A 15176-nucleotide genomic window follows, 5' to 3' on the forward strand; every position below is an offset into this window, starting at 1 on the left:
TGTAAATTCCTTCTTCTCCTTGGTGATTGCATTGGCGGTTTCAAAATTCAGACACATGGCAGGCAAGCACGAGGTGGAGGTGATGACCTGTTTCTTTGTTCAATCTTTCCAATTCGTATTGAAGAGGGTTAGAGGATGACTCAGCATATGCAGTTGTTGCGTTTGCTGACAATCCACAAGATTGATGTTTCATTGTCACTCGTCTTAGCTGTTCTCCAAGCAGATGTGGTCCCTTCTCTGGAAGTGTATCAACCGTTGAAGATGACTACTCGAGAGCAACGCAAGGTAAGCAACCAGGGAATAGATTCCAGGTAGTCGATTCCAGATCGGAAGACTGATTCCAAGTGCCGGCTGATTGCTCTCTTTCTCTTTGCCATGCGAGTAAGAACAAGGACAAAGGAAAAGACAGGGAAAAAGCTTGATATGAGATACCTTTGCTTTCGCCCTTGATGATATGAGATACTTTTGCTTTTGAAGAAGCAGCGAATGAATCAGCACATATATTTGTTGCGCTTGTCTCCACATGCTTTGATCTACCGTTTCCTCCTGCCTCATCTGTACTCCAGGCATCTGGTATCTTCTTTGGGAGTACATGAATGGTTCAATAAGTGTTCTCAAGGGAAGAAGAAAACTGAGCATGTTGAGAGGTTTGGTTGCAGCTACATTCTCGGCCGAGAAGAAAAGTCATGCGTCTTTGGATGTATGCCTTGCCATGAATGTTGACGTGTATAGGAATTTTAATGGCAAGTAGTAATGCTGAGATTGCGGCTTTGTCACCCACGCTTGTCGGCAAAAGTGTGGTAGTTGGCGCCACGTTTTCAACTTTGTCAGAGATTTTTTGACAAAGTTGCACGCGTTATCTGAAAAGCTGAGATTGCGTCTGAAGAGTGTTGACGGACTTTACGCAGGAAAATCTGACTTTTGAGATTTAAAGAGTGGTGTCTCTTCTTTTATAGAGGTATCGATCACCTCTAACATGCACACTTTGAAGATTGCCCATTCGTGAAAATCGTCTCCGGCCCTTTGAGATTTTACTCCATCCAACCCTTCTCTTTTAACATCCTTGAAAATGGCTGACCCATCTAACATTTGCTTAGATTTGAGTCTCGGCAGTGATACGGGTGCGCCGCGTCAGGGTAATGTATGGTGCCCGTCTTTCTTATCTTCTAATAGCCCTCTTACAGGTGAAGACTCCGTGATGACGGATGCAACAACAGCTACGATAGTAGCTAGGAACCTCCTCACTCCTAAAGATAGTAGGCTGCTTTCAGGACGGTCCGATGAGTTGGCCGTTCAAGAGTCCCTAGCTCTCAATGTTCAGTGTGCGGGCTCTGTGTCCAACATGGGCCAACGCCTACTTGCTCGATCCCGTCAAGTTGAATCATTGATGGCGGAGGTGGAAAATCTGAAGCAAGAGATCAAACAGCTTAAGCGCGAGAATAGAGGTTTGCACGTGCTTGCAAATAATTATTCAACAAGCATGAAGAGGAAGCTTGATCAGCTGCAAGAATCTGAAGGTCGAATTCAAAGTGACCGTCAAAGGCTTGCGGCTTTCTTCCAGAGGCACCTTTTTCCTGCATCATCTAGCGTTCCACCAAGTATTGAGGCCTCGAATGATCTATCTTTGATGTCTCCCGCTCCTGGAGTTTTGCCAAGTAGTGGGGCTTCACGTGAACAACCTTTGTGAAAGCTCCATCTTTCTTTCTCTTTTTTTTTTTTTTTTTTTTTTTTTTTTTTTTTTTTTACGCACTTGTAATTTCTCGGAGATCAATGGACATGCTTTATTTTATTCAGTGTATTGGGTTGCCTCCCAAGTAGCGCTTTCTTTTACGTCTTGCAGCCGGACGAAGAACCCAATCACTCCAGATTGGAGCCCACGGCACCCAAGGGGGTGTCATCCATGGTGTGCTCCACAAAGTTCTCATAATAGGGCTTCAAACGATGCCCGTTCACCTTAAATTCATGTCCCGTTTTCAAGCTTTGGATTTGGACTGCACCATGAACAAAAACATTAGTAATAACAAACGGTCCAATCCACTTGGAAAGTAACTTACCGGGAAACAAACGTAAACGGGAATTGAACAATAGCACTTTCTGCCCAATGGAGAAGGATTTCCCACGGATCATGTTGTCATGGAAAGCTTTGGTCTTTTGCTTGTAAATGCTTGCATTCTCGTACGCCTCGTGCCGTATTTCATCAAGCTCATTCAATTGGAATTTCCTATGACTTCCCGCTTCATCTAAGTGCATGTTGAACTTCTTGACGGCCCAAAGAGCTTTATGCTCCAACTCCACAGGAAGATGGCATGCCTTGCCATAGACAAGTCGAAAAGGGGACATCCCAATGAGGGTTTTGTATGCCGTACGATACGCCCAAAGTGCATCATCTAACCGTAAACTCCAATCCTTTCTTGTTGGCCCAACGGTCTTTTCTAGGATTTGCTTGATCTCTCGGTTGGAAACCTCGGCTTGGCCATTTGTTTGAGGATGGTAAGGTGTAGAAACCCTATGGTTGACACTGTATTTCCTCAATAATGCCTCAATGGTCCGGTTGCAAAAATGGGACCCTCCATCACTAATGATCACTCGTGGCATGCCAAACCTTGCAAAAATGTTAGTTTTAATAAAATCTGCAACCACTTTAGAATCATTAGTCCGGGTGGCTTTTGCTTCCACCCACTTCGACACATAATCAACCGCAAGCAAAATATACATAAAACCATATGATGATGGAAAGGGACCCATAAAGTCAATACCCCAAACATAAAAAATTTCAACATTTAGGATAGAAACCTGCGGCATTTGGTCCCTTGCACTAATACCACCCATTCTTTGGCATTTATCACATGTTAAGCAAAACGTTCTAGCATCCTTAAAAATACTAGGCCAATAAAATCCACATTGTAACACTTTGAGGGCCGTGCGTTGTGTGCCAAAGTGCCCTCCACATGCATATGTATGACAAAAACTCAAAATTGAATGACATTCAGAATCATGCACACAACGACATATAATCTGATCGGGACAAAATTTCCATAAGTACGAATCATCCCATACATAAAACCGTGCATCATGCCTAAGTTTGTCACGTTGGTGCCTATTGAACTCACTTGGAATACGTTTTGACACCAAAAAATTGACTATATCGGCATACCAAGGTGTACTAACCTTTATGGACAGCAATTGTTCATCGGGGAATGTCTCTGCAATGGGTAGGGACTCCTCATTATGCACCATTTGGCTTAGGTGGTCAGCCACCACGTGTTCACTTCCCTTCTTGTCACGAATCTCGATGTCGAACTCTTGAAGTAACAACATCCACCGAATTAGCCGGGGCTTGGCCTCTTTTTTGGTGAGCAAGTACTTTAGAGCTGCATGATCAATGAAAACAATTACTTTAGTACCAATTAGATATGATCGAAATTTATCTAAAGCAAAGACAACGGCAAGAAGTTCTTTTTCCGTAGTGGAGTAGTTCAACTGGGCATCGTTCAACGTCTGTGAGGCATAGTAGATGACATGCGGCCTCTTGTCCTTTCTTTGTCCCAAAACAGCCCCTAAAGCATAATCGGACGCATCACACATAAGCTCGAACGGGAGGCTCCAATCCGGGGGAACAATAATGGGTGCCGTGGTCAACAACTCCTTGAGTTGGTTGAATGATGCCGTGCACTCCTTAGTGAATTCAAACGCCACGTCTTTTTGTTGGAGGCGGCAAAGAGGTTGTGCAACTTTTGAGAAATCTTTGATAAATCGCCTATAGAATCCTGCATGGCCAAGAAAAGAACGGACCTCTCTAACCGAAGTAGGAGAGGGTAAGTGACGTACAAGATCTATTTTAGACTTATCAACTTCAATCCCTTTTTCAGAGATGATATGACCCAAAACTATACCTTGTTTAACCATAAAATGACATTTTTCCCAATTCAAAACAAGGTTAGTTTTCATGCATCTTTTCAAGATTAAAGTGAGATTATGCAAACAAGCATCAAATGAGTCTCCAAACACACTAAAATCGTCCATAAATACTTCAATTATCTTTTCAACATAATCAGAGAAGATACTTACCATGCATCATTGGAAAGTGGCCGGTGCATTGCATAAACCAAATGGCATACGACGATATGCAAAAGTACCAAATGGACAAGTAAAGGTGGTCTTTTCTTGATCATCCGGCGCTATGACAATTTGATTATAACCCGAATAACCATCAAGAAAGCAATAAAAAGAATGACCGACTAACCTTTCAAGCATTTGATCAATGAATGGCAAAGGGAAGTGATCTTTCCTTGTTGCGGCATTTAGCTTCCTATAGTCAATGCACACCCTCCAACCGGTTTGAATGCGTGTAGGCACAAGTTCATCTTCTTCATTATTCACCACCGTGACTTTGGACTTCTTGGGAACCACTTGGACAGGTGAAACCCAACAACTATCCGAGATGGGATAGATGACGCCACAATCTAGCAACTTGATGATTTTCTTCTTCACTACTTCCATCATTGGTGGGTTGAGTCGACGTTGGGCTTCCCTTGATGGTTTGGCGCCTTCTTCCATGAGAATTCGATGCATGCACGTGGTAGGACTTATACCCTTGATATCGGCCAAAGTCCACCCAATGGCTGTTTTGTGCTCTTTGAGAACCCTCACCAACTTCTCCTCCTCTTGTGCCATGAGTGATGAAGCTATAATGACAGGCAATGTGTCTTGCTCTCCCAAGAACACATACTTCAAGTGATTTGGCAATGGTTTGAGCTCAAGGGTAGGTGGTTGTTCTATAGAAGGAAGCAACTTATTAGTCGAAATTGGAATGGAAATTGGACTAAGGGACTTACCTTGGAGCCGTGGCAATGACTCTAGGGCTGCCACGGTCTTAATTACATCTTCATCAAAGGCCACGGCATAGTTGTTCAATTGTATGCCGTGGGGTGCTATGGTGCCCTCCATGTGACCCTTCGTTTCTATGCCATTTGTGATTACCGTTTCAAGTGCATCTCCATGTAATTGATCAAGGTGTACCCGCGCCAAAGAATCAAGAATATCAATAGAGAAACATAAGTGATCATCATTAGGAAATTTCATAGTTTCAGAAATATTGAAATCAATCACTTCCCCATCGAATTCCATCGTTAAAGTGCCTTTAAACACATCTATCTTTGTTCGGGCTGTCTTCATGAAGGGCCTCCCAAGAAGAATTGGCAAAGATGGAGCATGGCTAGGTTCTTCCATTTCAAGAACGTAGAAATCCGCCGGAAATATCAAATTATTCACCTGCACTAAGACATCTTCCAATACGCCCTTTGGGTAGGCATTAAATCTATCGGCCAACTGAATAATCACACCATCATTTTTCAATTCACCAAGGTTCATTGAAGCATAAATAGAATATGGCATGACGTTAATTGAAGCTCCTAAGTCTAACATAGCATGTTCGAACTTAGTTTGACCAATAATACAAGGAATTGTAAAGTTACCTGGATCTTTGCACTTTGGTGGTAACTTCCTTTGTAAAACAGCAGAAACGTTTTCACTTACCCTTACTACCTCTTTATGTGACATCCTCTTCCTCGTAGTACACAATTCCTTCAAGAATTTAGCGTATTTGGGCACTTGCTTTATGGCATCTAGGAGTGGGATATTGACTTGAACTTTCCTAAATGTTTCAAGAATGTCCTTCTCATGCTCCTCCTTCTTTGTTTGCAAACATCTGTGAGGAAAAGGAACATTGGGTGGAACGGGGTTAGAATTAATCAAATTTGAACCCAACTTACCTTTGGTGGCCGAATGGGATGCATTGGATGAATTTGGGTCCTTGTGTGCTTGCGGCAAAGGAGGTTGTGTCCTTGCCGTGGGCTTCCCTTCAGCCTTCTCTTCATGTTGCAATGTTTCTTCTTCCCTTCAACCTCTTTTCCACTCCTCAAAGTGATTGCTTTGGCAGATTCGAACCCTCCCTTTGGATTGACAATGGTTGAGCTTGGAAGCTTGCCTTGGTCTCGAAATTGTCCCATAAACTCGGCAATTTGCCCCAATTGCTTCTCCAAATTGTCCACCCTTTTGTCTTGGATTTGCCTTTCCTTAGTTTGAGTTTGTACTTCCTGCGTCAAAGTAGTAAGTAACTTAACAACTTGATCATTATCCAAAGACATACCTGAGCTTGCTGGGGTAGATTGCGATTGAGTTTGATTGGGGACGAATGGCTTTGTATAAAAGCCCGGTGGTTGCTGCCTAAATCCTCCTTGTTGTTGGGGTTGTTGAGGATCCCGCCATTTGAAATTTGGATGATCACGCCAACCGGGATTGTAGGTAGTAGAGAAGGGGTCACCACGATTTTGGTATTGATTCCCATATCCCACGGCATTGAGTGTCTCCCACCCTCCATTCTCGATCAATTGTGGGCACTTATCCATGGGATGTCCTTGCTTGGAGCACATACCACAAGAAGCTACGGTTTGGACTTTTGGACCGTCCATCACCTGAGAAAGCAAAGTAGTGAGGTTAGCCATTTGATTTTGAAGTTCGCTTATGGCACTTACCTCATTGACTTGGTGTTGTCGTGGGGTACTCCTCTGTCCAACGCCTTCGTATTGTTGAGCGTTCAATGCTCGATTAGCAATCAAGGTCTTTGCAGCCGTGGGGGTCTTGTCCACCAAGGCTCCTCCCGCTGAGACATCTAGCATTTGACGTTCGATTGGTAGAAGTCCCTCGTAGAAGTATTGTAAGAGAAGTTCCTCCTTCATCTGGTGCTGTGGACATGAAGCAACAAGAGATTTAAAACGCTCATAATAAGTAGGAAAAGATTCACCTTCATCTTGTTGAATTCCACTTATCCTTTTTCGTAGGAGGATGACAGAAGAAGTTGGGAAAAACTTCTCCAAGAAAGCCCGTTTCATGCTCTCCTAAGATGTGACAGTTCCGGAAGCCAATTCATACAACCAATCTTTAGCTTTATCCATTAGAGAGAATGGAAAAGCTTTCATCTTCAAGATGCTTCCATCGACATTCACCGGGGTCATGCTAGAACAAACAACTTCGAACTCCTTTAAGTGTTTGTTTGGATCCTCTATGGACAGCCCATGGTACTTCGGAATGTGATGTAACAAACTTGACTTCAATTTGAACTCGGCAGTCTTGTCTGGAGCCGCCCTAGGATATTGAATACATAGGGGTGCGGCATTGTCCAATCCCGAAGCGGAAAGCTCCTTGATTGTTCGGTTGTCCGCTGCCATGTCTACTTCACCCACTCTTTCCGTGGGTTCCTCTTCTTCAAATTCAGAAACGGACTCGAAACTTTCACTTGATTTGCTAGGTTCTGGGTTCTTTCTCTTTCGTCTCAACTCTCGCCCGAAATCGTCGTCAAAGTCCAAGATATGTTCACGAATCGGATGTGAACTCCGAGTCATAAACTAGTACCTAAAACAAGAAACAAAACAAGATTAAGAATCTGGAATAAAATAAAACAAACCAAAATAAAACAATCCAAGGGATTAGCAAAGCTGCTAATCCCCGGCAACGGCGCCAAAAATTTGATGCTAACTAAATAAGCACACAAATTAAAACCCTCTTGTGACAATTGTAGTATAAGTATAAGTAGGGATCGTTCTTAATCGGGGATTAGGAGGGATTGCAAAATCACTTGGAAACTGACTCAAAAACGTAAAATAAAGTTTAAAACACTAAACTAGACTCAAAGAATGCAAAACTAAACACTTAAAACACTAAAACAAACCAAAAGACTCAAACAGCACCCAAAACACTCAAAACTGCCTTAAAAACACTTTCTGGGCAGTTTTGAGCACTTTGACTACTTTGGACGAAATTGGGTAATAAAATGAATCAAAACACTTAGAAACACAAACTAAGACACTTTCTAACTAAGTTGGACACTAAAGCAAAGGGGGATTGAGTTTTTGACGAATTTGAAAACAAAACTTAAAACTTTGTAAAACGAACAGATTTTAAAACGAATTTGGATTTAATGAATGGAATGGAAGCTAGCTAAGGGGTTCATCTCCACACATGTCATACTTGCACACAAAACGATTTCTAATTGCTTTTCAATAACCCATGAATTCTCAACGCCCCAGATTAACCGTGAATTGCACTAATTAACCCTCAAATTTTCCTAACGTTATTGAATTGGATGATTGCATACAACAACCCAAAGCATTCCCCACAAGTTCCCTACATGAATTGCATAATAGAGATACAAGCAAGAATCATTAAGTTCTTTGAAAACCATAAGCATTGACGAAGCACTCGTTACTATGAATTGCATGAAACTTATGCCAAGAATTTACTTAACGCAATTGAGGTCATCAACTTTTACTACTTGTGAATATAAGTTTGTAACGATAAGGTGAAACTTCCTTATATCCTAGCATTAGATTTACGCATGATAATTAAGCGTGCACTCTCAACCAACACACACAAATCAGTTTAATTCAAATAGATAAGTAAATTGAATTCACAACTTATAAAACGCAATTAGAGGTAATCAAATCATATAGCAAGCATGATCATGGTTTTGAATCCCCCCCTAGCCAAGGGGGGTTTAGTTCCTCATACGTATAAGACAAAGATAAGTAAATTTAACCATTGAAATCAAGGAGAGGAAAACACCTAAAAATTCCAACAACTCAAACTTGAATTGTATGAACGTTTAAGCCCTCTTCTCCTCCTCTTTGTTGCGGCACAAGGGTTTGTTGTGAATTTTGGGGGTTATGGATGGTGTAGAATGATTTGTTTAGGATATGGATGGATGTAGGGGATGGCAAGGCTTATTTTTGGGCAGAAAATATGAAGAATGGTGAAGTATGGATATGTTATAGAGAGGGGATGAATTTCTGGCGTGAATGGTGAATGAATGAATGGTTTGTGGCTGCAACAAGGATGTTTATTTATAGGTGGCTGAATGATTAAAAAGGGAATGCATGTGGAATGACAGCTAGGGAGTGAATGATTAAAGAGGGAATGCATGTGGAAGTGTGGCTGATTGTTTTATGAAGGGGGAAAGCTGGAAATGGTGTTAGAATGGGCTAGGCCCTTTGTTTTATATCCTAAAGTGCATACAAGGCCTTCAATTTCGTCCAACACTTTGGCTCCAAGCATAAGCTATCCATCCTTAGCCCAAAAGTGCTCCAAAAGGCTCCAAAATGCACTTCTTTGCTCCTTTAGCCCTGAGAACCTGAAAACATACGAAAATAACTTAAAAGACTTAAAGAACTAAGAAATAACAACGTAGATGCACAAGAACAAGCCAACTAAGTTGCCTAAATATGCTCCTATCAAGTATTTATTTTTTGGCTTATTCTTTTATATGTTCTATGAAATTTAAAGTCTATATTCTCTAAAACTCAAGGGCATTATTCAATTAACCACTAAATTTCAATTCTTGTCTCAAAGAGTAAAGTGAGATTCGACTTAAGATTAGGATAACATAGCAAAAAATAAGGTTTTATTTACATTATGCACACAACAAAAAATATTATTATATTAATTATTAATATAATTTTATTTTTTTTAAATTTACTTTAATCTAAATTCAGACACCAGCAATGGAATGGAAACATGACCACCTAGTTTTGTACAGATTTTAGAAAAATTACTTGATCTTTAGTGTCCGTTTTCAGCAGCCTTTTAAGATGCTTTCAGAAAAAAAAAAAAAAAATATTGGAAAATCAGCGGCTTGCGGTTGAGGTTGCATTTTATCTAGAGATCTTGTCGTGTTTGTCATGTTTGTGACATACTCGATATTTTAATGGGTCGTGTCATGTCAAACTCGTTAAAATGGACGGGTTATATGACCAAACCCGAACTTGACCCCTTAATATTAATGGCAATATGGCCTAATCCATTACCCGTTAAAAAGAATATATTATAATTTACTAAATAATCAAATGAAAAACTTCATACTTTATTTTTCTTTTTTTTTTTTAGGGTCTGAAAAGTAAATTTCATTAATTCGATAGAAGGTTACATGCCAACACACAGGAAGGCGAAGTAACCCAAATACATTGAGGGGAAATATATACATAAAAGTCCAACCCAATGAAATAAGCAAAAACGAAAACCCAAATCCCTAATTTCTGACTGCAAAAAGCAGTGTCTGCCGTCGTCACCACCACGAACGTCTTGCCAGCAACAACACTAAAGAGAACAATCGAGTGGTGAAATGGACCAAGACATCGCAACACAAAAGTACCAAACCCACAACCAAAAGCACACCGCATCTAGATTTCTCCACCGAAGATGCAAAACCAAGAGATAGTCGCCATATCCAAATCCCATGTACCAGTCCCTGCAAATATAAACAAACATAGTAACACATGGATAGAAGGTAAGGCTTTGGGGGTATGTAAAATATCATTACTTTAGCCGAAGCCGCCAAACACTTTGCCTCGAGGGAAATCCAACATGCAAGTTGGGGAGGAAAAGTGAGGGAGGGAAATAAATCTAGTAACCACATTTATCCATATCCTGCCTAGAGTCCGCATACCTAAGAAAAGGACGGGGTGGGGATAAATTATGAGGAAGGGAGACAAAGTTAAAAAGTGAGGGAAGATGGAGTTTTGGGTTTGGAAAGGAATAACCAAAGGAGGGGGAGGGGAGGGGAGGGGAGGAGGGACATGAAGCCCAAAAGTGAGACAACGTCAGGGGAAAATTTGAGACAAAGCTCAAGGAATCTAAGATAAATCTTAGGGGAAAAAGAGAGAAGGAGAACAGGAGAATATGCGAAAAAGGAGAACAAAGAGATTGGACAATGGCAATCACCGGCACCCAAGCTAAAAGCTAAGGCCGGCGGTAAGGGTGTTTGTAGAGTTGGGAAACCATAGAGAAAGCGCGTTTTGTTTTCCTCTTCCTATAGTACTATTAAATTACATAATAAAAAAAAAACTTCATACTAAATTAGAATCTACATACGCTAAATCATAAAACCTAAAAATTCAAACGATGATTTAACTATCGTCAAGGCGTAGAGCATTGGCATATCTCTTTCCCATTTTTCACACTTGTAAATTAATTATTAGGGTAAAGTACAAAAAAACTATCTCAACTATGGGTCAAATGACACTTTCATACCTCATCTTTTAAAATTGACAAGGTCATACCTCATCTTACGAATTTGTGTCAATGTTATACCTTCCGTTAGTTTGGCCGTTTATTTCTCAGTTAAATGCTGACGTGGCTTGATCCGGGACCCATTTTTATTAAAAAATTAATAAAAAAATTATTAAAAACAAAAAAAATCATTTAATATTATTTAAATATTAAAATAATAATAAAAAGGTACATAAAAAAATAAAAAACAAACCTCTCCTTTCGTGCATCTCCCCTCACTCTCTTCCCCATCATCTTCCTGCAACCCAGAAAAGAAGAAGGAGAAAGAAGAAGAAGAAGAAGAAGAAGAGGAAAAAAAAAAAAAAACCCAAACCAAACCAAACCCAGTTCATCCCCCCTCCCCCCACCACAAACCCAACCCCCTGCAACCTAGAAAGGAGGAAGAAGAAGAAGGAAACAAAAAAAACAAAAAAACAAAAAACGACGGGAAACCCAGTTCGTCCCCCCTGCAGAAGAAGAAGAAGAAGAAGAAGAAGAAGAAGAAGAGGGAAGCAGAAGCAGAGAGAAGGAAAAAAAAAAAAAAAAACCCCCCCCCACCCAACCCGTAGAAGAAGAAGAAGAGAGAAGGAAAAAAAAAAAACAACGACAAACCTGTCTCCTCCACCCACCCAACCTGCAAAAGAAGAAGAAAAAGAAAAAGAAGAAGAAGAGAGAAGAAAAAAAAAAAACAACGGCAAACCCGTCTCCTCCACCCACCCAACCTACAGAAGAAGAAGAATAAGAGGGAAGCAGAAGAAGAGAGAAGAAAAAAAAAACAACGGGAAACCCTTCACCCACCCACCCAACCTGCAGCAGAAGAAGAAGAGGGAAGAAGAAGAAGAGAGAAGAAAAAAAAAATACCCAGTTCATCCGCCCCCCCTAGCACCCACCCTCTCCCCTCCACACCCACCCTCTCCCCTCCACACCCATTCCCCCCCCCAATTTTCTCCTCGCCTAGGAGAATGGGCTTTTTTCTGGGTTTTTTTTTTGTTTTTTGGGGTTGTAGGTAGTGGGTGCGAGGTTGGGTGCAGAGGGTGGGGTGCGAAGGTGGGGAGGTTGGGTGCGTGGGTGTGGGGAGAAGAGGGGGTGAGGAGCAGGGAAAACAAATTGGTTTTTTTTTTTTTTTCTCTTCTGTTTTTCTGGGTTGCAGTTGCAGAAAGGGGAAGAAGATGAAGATGGAGAGAAGGGAGAGGGGGGGAAAGGACGAATTGATGTAGGTTTTTTTCTTCTTTTTTATTATTATTTTAATATTTAAATAATATTAAATGATTTTTTTGTTTTTAATAATTTTTTTAATAATTTTTTAATAAAAATGGGTTCCGGATCAAGCCACGTCAGCATTTAACTGAGAAATAAACGGCCAAGCTAACGGAAGGTATAACATTGACACAAATTCGTAAGATGAGGTATGACATTGTCAATTTTAAAAGATGAGGTATGAGTGTCATTTGACCCATAGTTGAGGTAGTTTTTTGTACTTTACCCTAATTATTATGAATTATTACACATTTTCAACTTCACCTAAAAACATTGTTCATGAGAGTTTGGGGGGTTTTCAAAATCCAAATGACAATGTACCCATCAGCAAAAGGTAGAGAATGCGACCGCAAGCATTTACATATTTGTTTCACATTTTTCATACTTGTAAATGAGTTATTATGAATTGTTTAAGGGGAATTTGATCTTTAGCAGATGCAGAAAAATTAACTATTTGGATTATTGATATTGGGTTAGATTTTTACGGTTAGTGAAAATATTGCTCAAAGTTTATAAAGTCTCTTGAAACTATATAACATTCACTCATATTTCAGTTAACCGTAAATATTGAAACATTATATCAATGATCCAAGCCATTTATCTCTACATCTACTAAAGGATCTTATTTTTTAAAAACAAAATTAAAAAAAAAAAAACGAAATCTTTAAGAAGAACGGAGTAAACGAAAACTACGATTGGCGATTAAATATAAATCAAGGGTTTATAGATTATGGTGTCGAATTTTAGAATTGACCTCTTCACGAAAATTGTAGAATTTGTCATTATGAGCATATATTTCTTTACATTTTTCACACTTGTACATTAATTATTATGAATTTGTATTAATTTTGCACTCAAACAAAAAAAACCCTATCCATGATGGTTTGGTGGGTTTAAAAATTTAAATAATGATGTACCCATTGTTCAAGCTTAGAGAATGCAATCACGAGCTTTTGTATATATTTTTTTTTCACATTTTTCACACTTGTACATTAATTGCTATGAATTTTTATTTATTTTCAACTACCCCTAAAAACATTGTTCACTAGGATTTGAAGGGTTTTAAAAATCCAAATGATGATGTACTCATCGTAAAACGAGGAGGATGATATGACAAGTGTTTGCATATTTTTTCACATTTCTCACACTCGTAAAATAATTGTTTTAAATTTATTATTGTGCTTTAGTATATTGCAGAAAAAAAATTAAATTACAATACAAAATTCATAATGAGCAGTCAAAGTTGTCCACCAGTGACATTGGTTAACCTTGATCGTTGTAGACCAACGTTGATCAACAATAAGGATTTATGTGAGATTAAATCATATAGCTATTGTAGTAAGATTGTTTTAGTAGTTAAAATTTACCAAATTAACTTTTTTCTTAATAGGTTGAAACAGGTTACTCACGAGTAAACCTATTAATAACCCATTATTAATAGGTTTTTAACAAGTGACCTGATTAGTTAACGTGTGGACAAAATCTGTTATTTTCGTGTTGTTTCGTGTCGGGTTAATGGGTCATACAAGAAATTGCCAAGTCTAGGTTGCAAGAATTCCTTGTCGGTCGCGTTCATTGGACTCACTCATTATTGAGCACTTACATACTTGTCTTGGTGTTATTCACACCAATGAGTTGACTCTCCTGGGATACAAGACATAACAGGTACTGATTTATCTAGATTGTTGTTGCAAATGTGCCCTAAATCCAATCATATGGTGATACTTTACGGACATTTCACATGTTAAACTAAATTAGTTTAATATAGGGGCAAAGATTATTGTTTAAAGCCATCTCATATAAATGTTATACACTTAAACAATAAGTCCAAGGAGTATGTAATGAGGAGAATGTGATTTAAAGAAATTAAATTTATGAGACCATTCTCTTTCGTACACATATCCTAAACGTTCCTGATCATATGATTGCCAATTTGGTATTGACGATCCGTTAAGATCAGTACATGATATGTCTTCTCTCCAGGAAAGTGACTGGTATCGATTCATTGTTATGACTGACACCAAGACAAGTATGTAGGTGCTTAATAGAGAATAAGTCAACTGAACACAATCAACAAGGAGTTTTCCTTTCATGTCACATAAGAGTTCATGGTTGAGTTAATGCAAAGTAGCCTTTTGGCCTAAGGCATCATAGTTGTCTTGTGGTTAGGTCCTTGACCTTTGACTGTGTCAAAGGCACTTCATTAGAGGGTGTCCACGACGTAGTTGGTGTTAAGCTACGTAACTATGAAGAGAGGTGAATGTGCAACAAGGGATCTATCACCTTTGAACTATAGGGATAATACTTTTTTATATGATTAAGAATCTTTAGCAAGAGTATGAATGAGATTTAGGAAGTCGTTTCAAACCACATTCAAGGTAATCATATAAGTAAGAGAATCACATTGGATAGTAGACATGAATAAACTTTCAAACCCAACAATGTGATTAAGAGTATTGTATTAAAGAAAACCTGTATTGCATTTGTAATCCTAAACTAAATAGGTTCTCCACCTCTTCTGTGTAGCTTGGGTAGCCATGACATACTGCTATGTGTCACTCATATCTTGTGGAAGCCCTGAAGATGTGTAATCACTAAAGGGAGAATTGAAAGTAAGTTTCGATTCACAATCGATTAAAAGAGTTCTAATCGTTCACTCCCTTACTAATTAGAACCTAATCGATCGTACACCATGTACGATAGAGATTAGAAACAACAAAGTTGAGTAAGGACAATTAAATGGTTTAATTGTTCATGGTTAGGATTAATTAACATGTTAATTAATCAAATGAATAAGTTTGTTTTAGACCTTGGGTTAGCTT

Source organism: the organism of the source record quoted next, unplaced genomic scaffold (assembly GCF_019419815.1).
Source record: "Pyrus x bretschneideri cultivar Hongxiangsu unplaced genomic scaffold, Pyrus_bretschneideri_v1 Contig31, whole genome shotgun sequence".
NCBI lineage: Eukaryota > Viridiplantae > Streptophyta > Magnoliopsida > Rosales > Rosaceae > Pyrus > Pyrus x bretschneideri.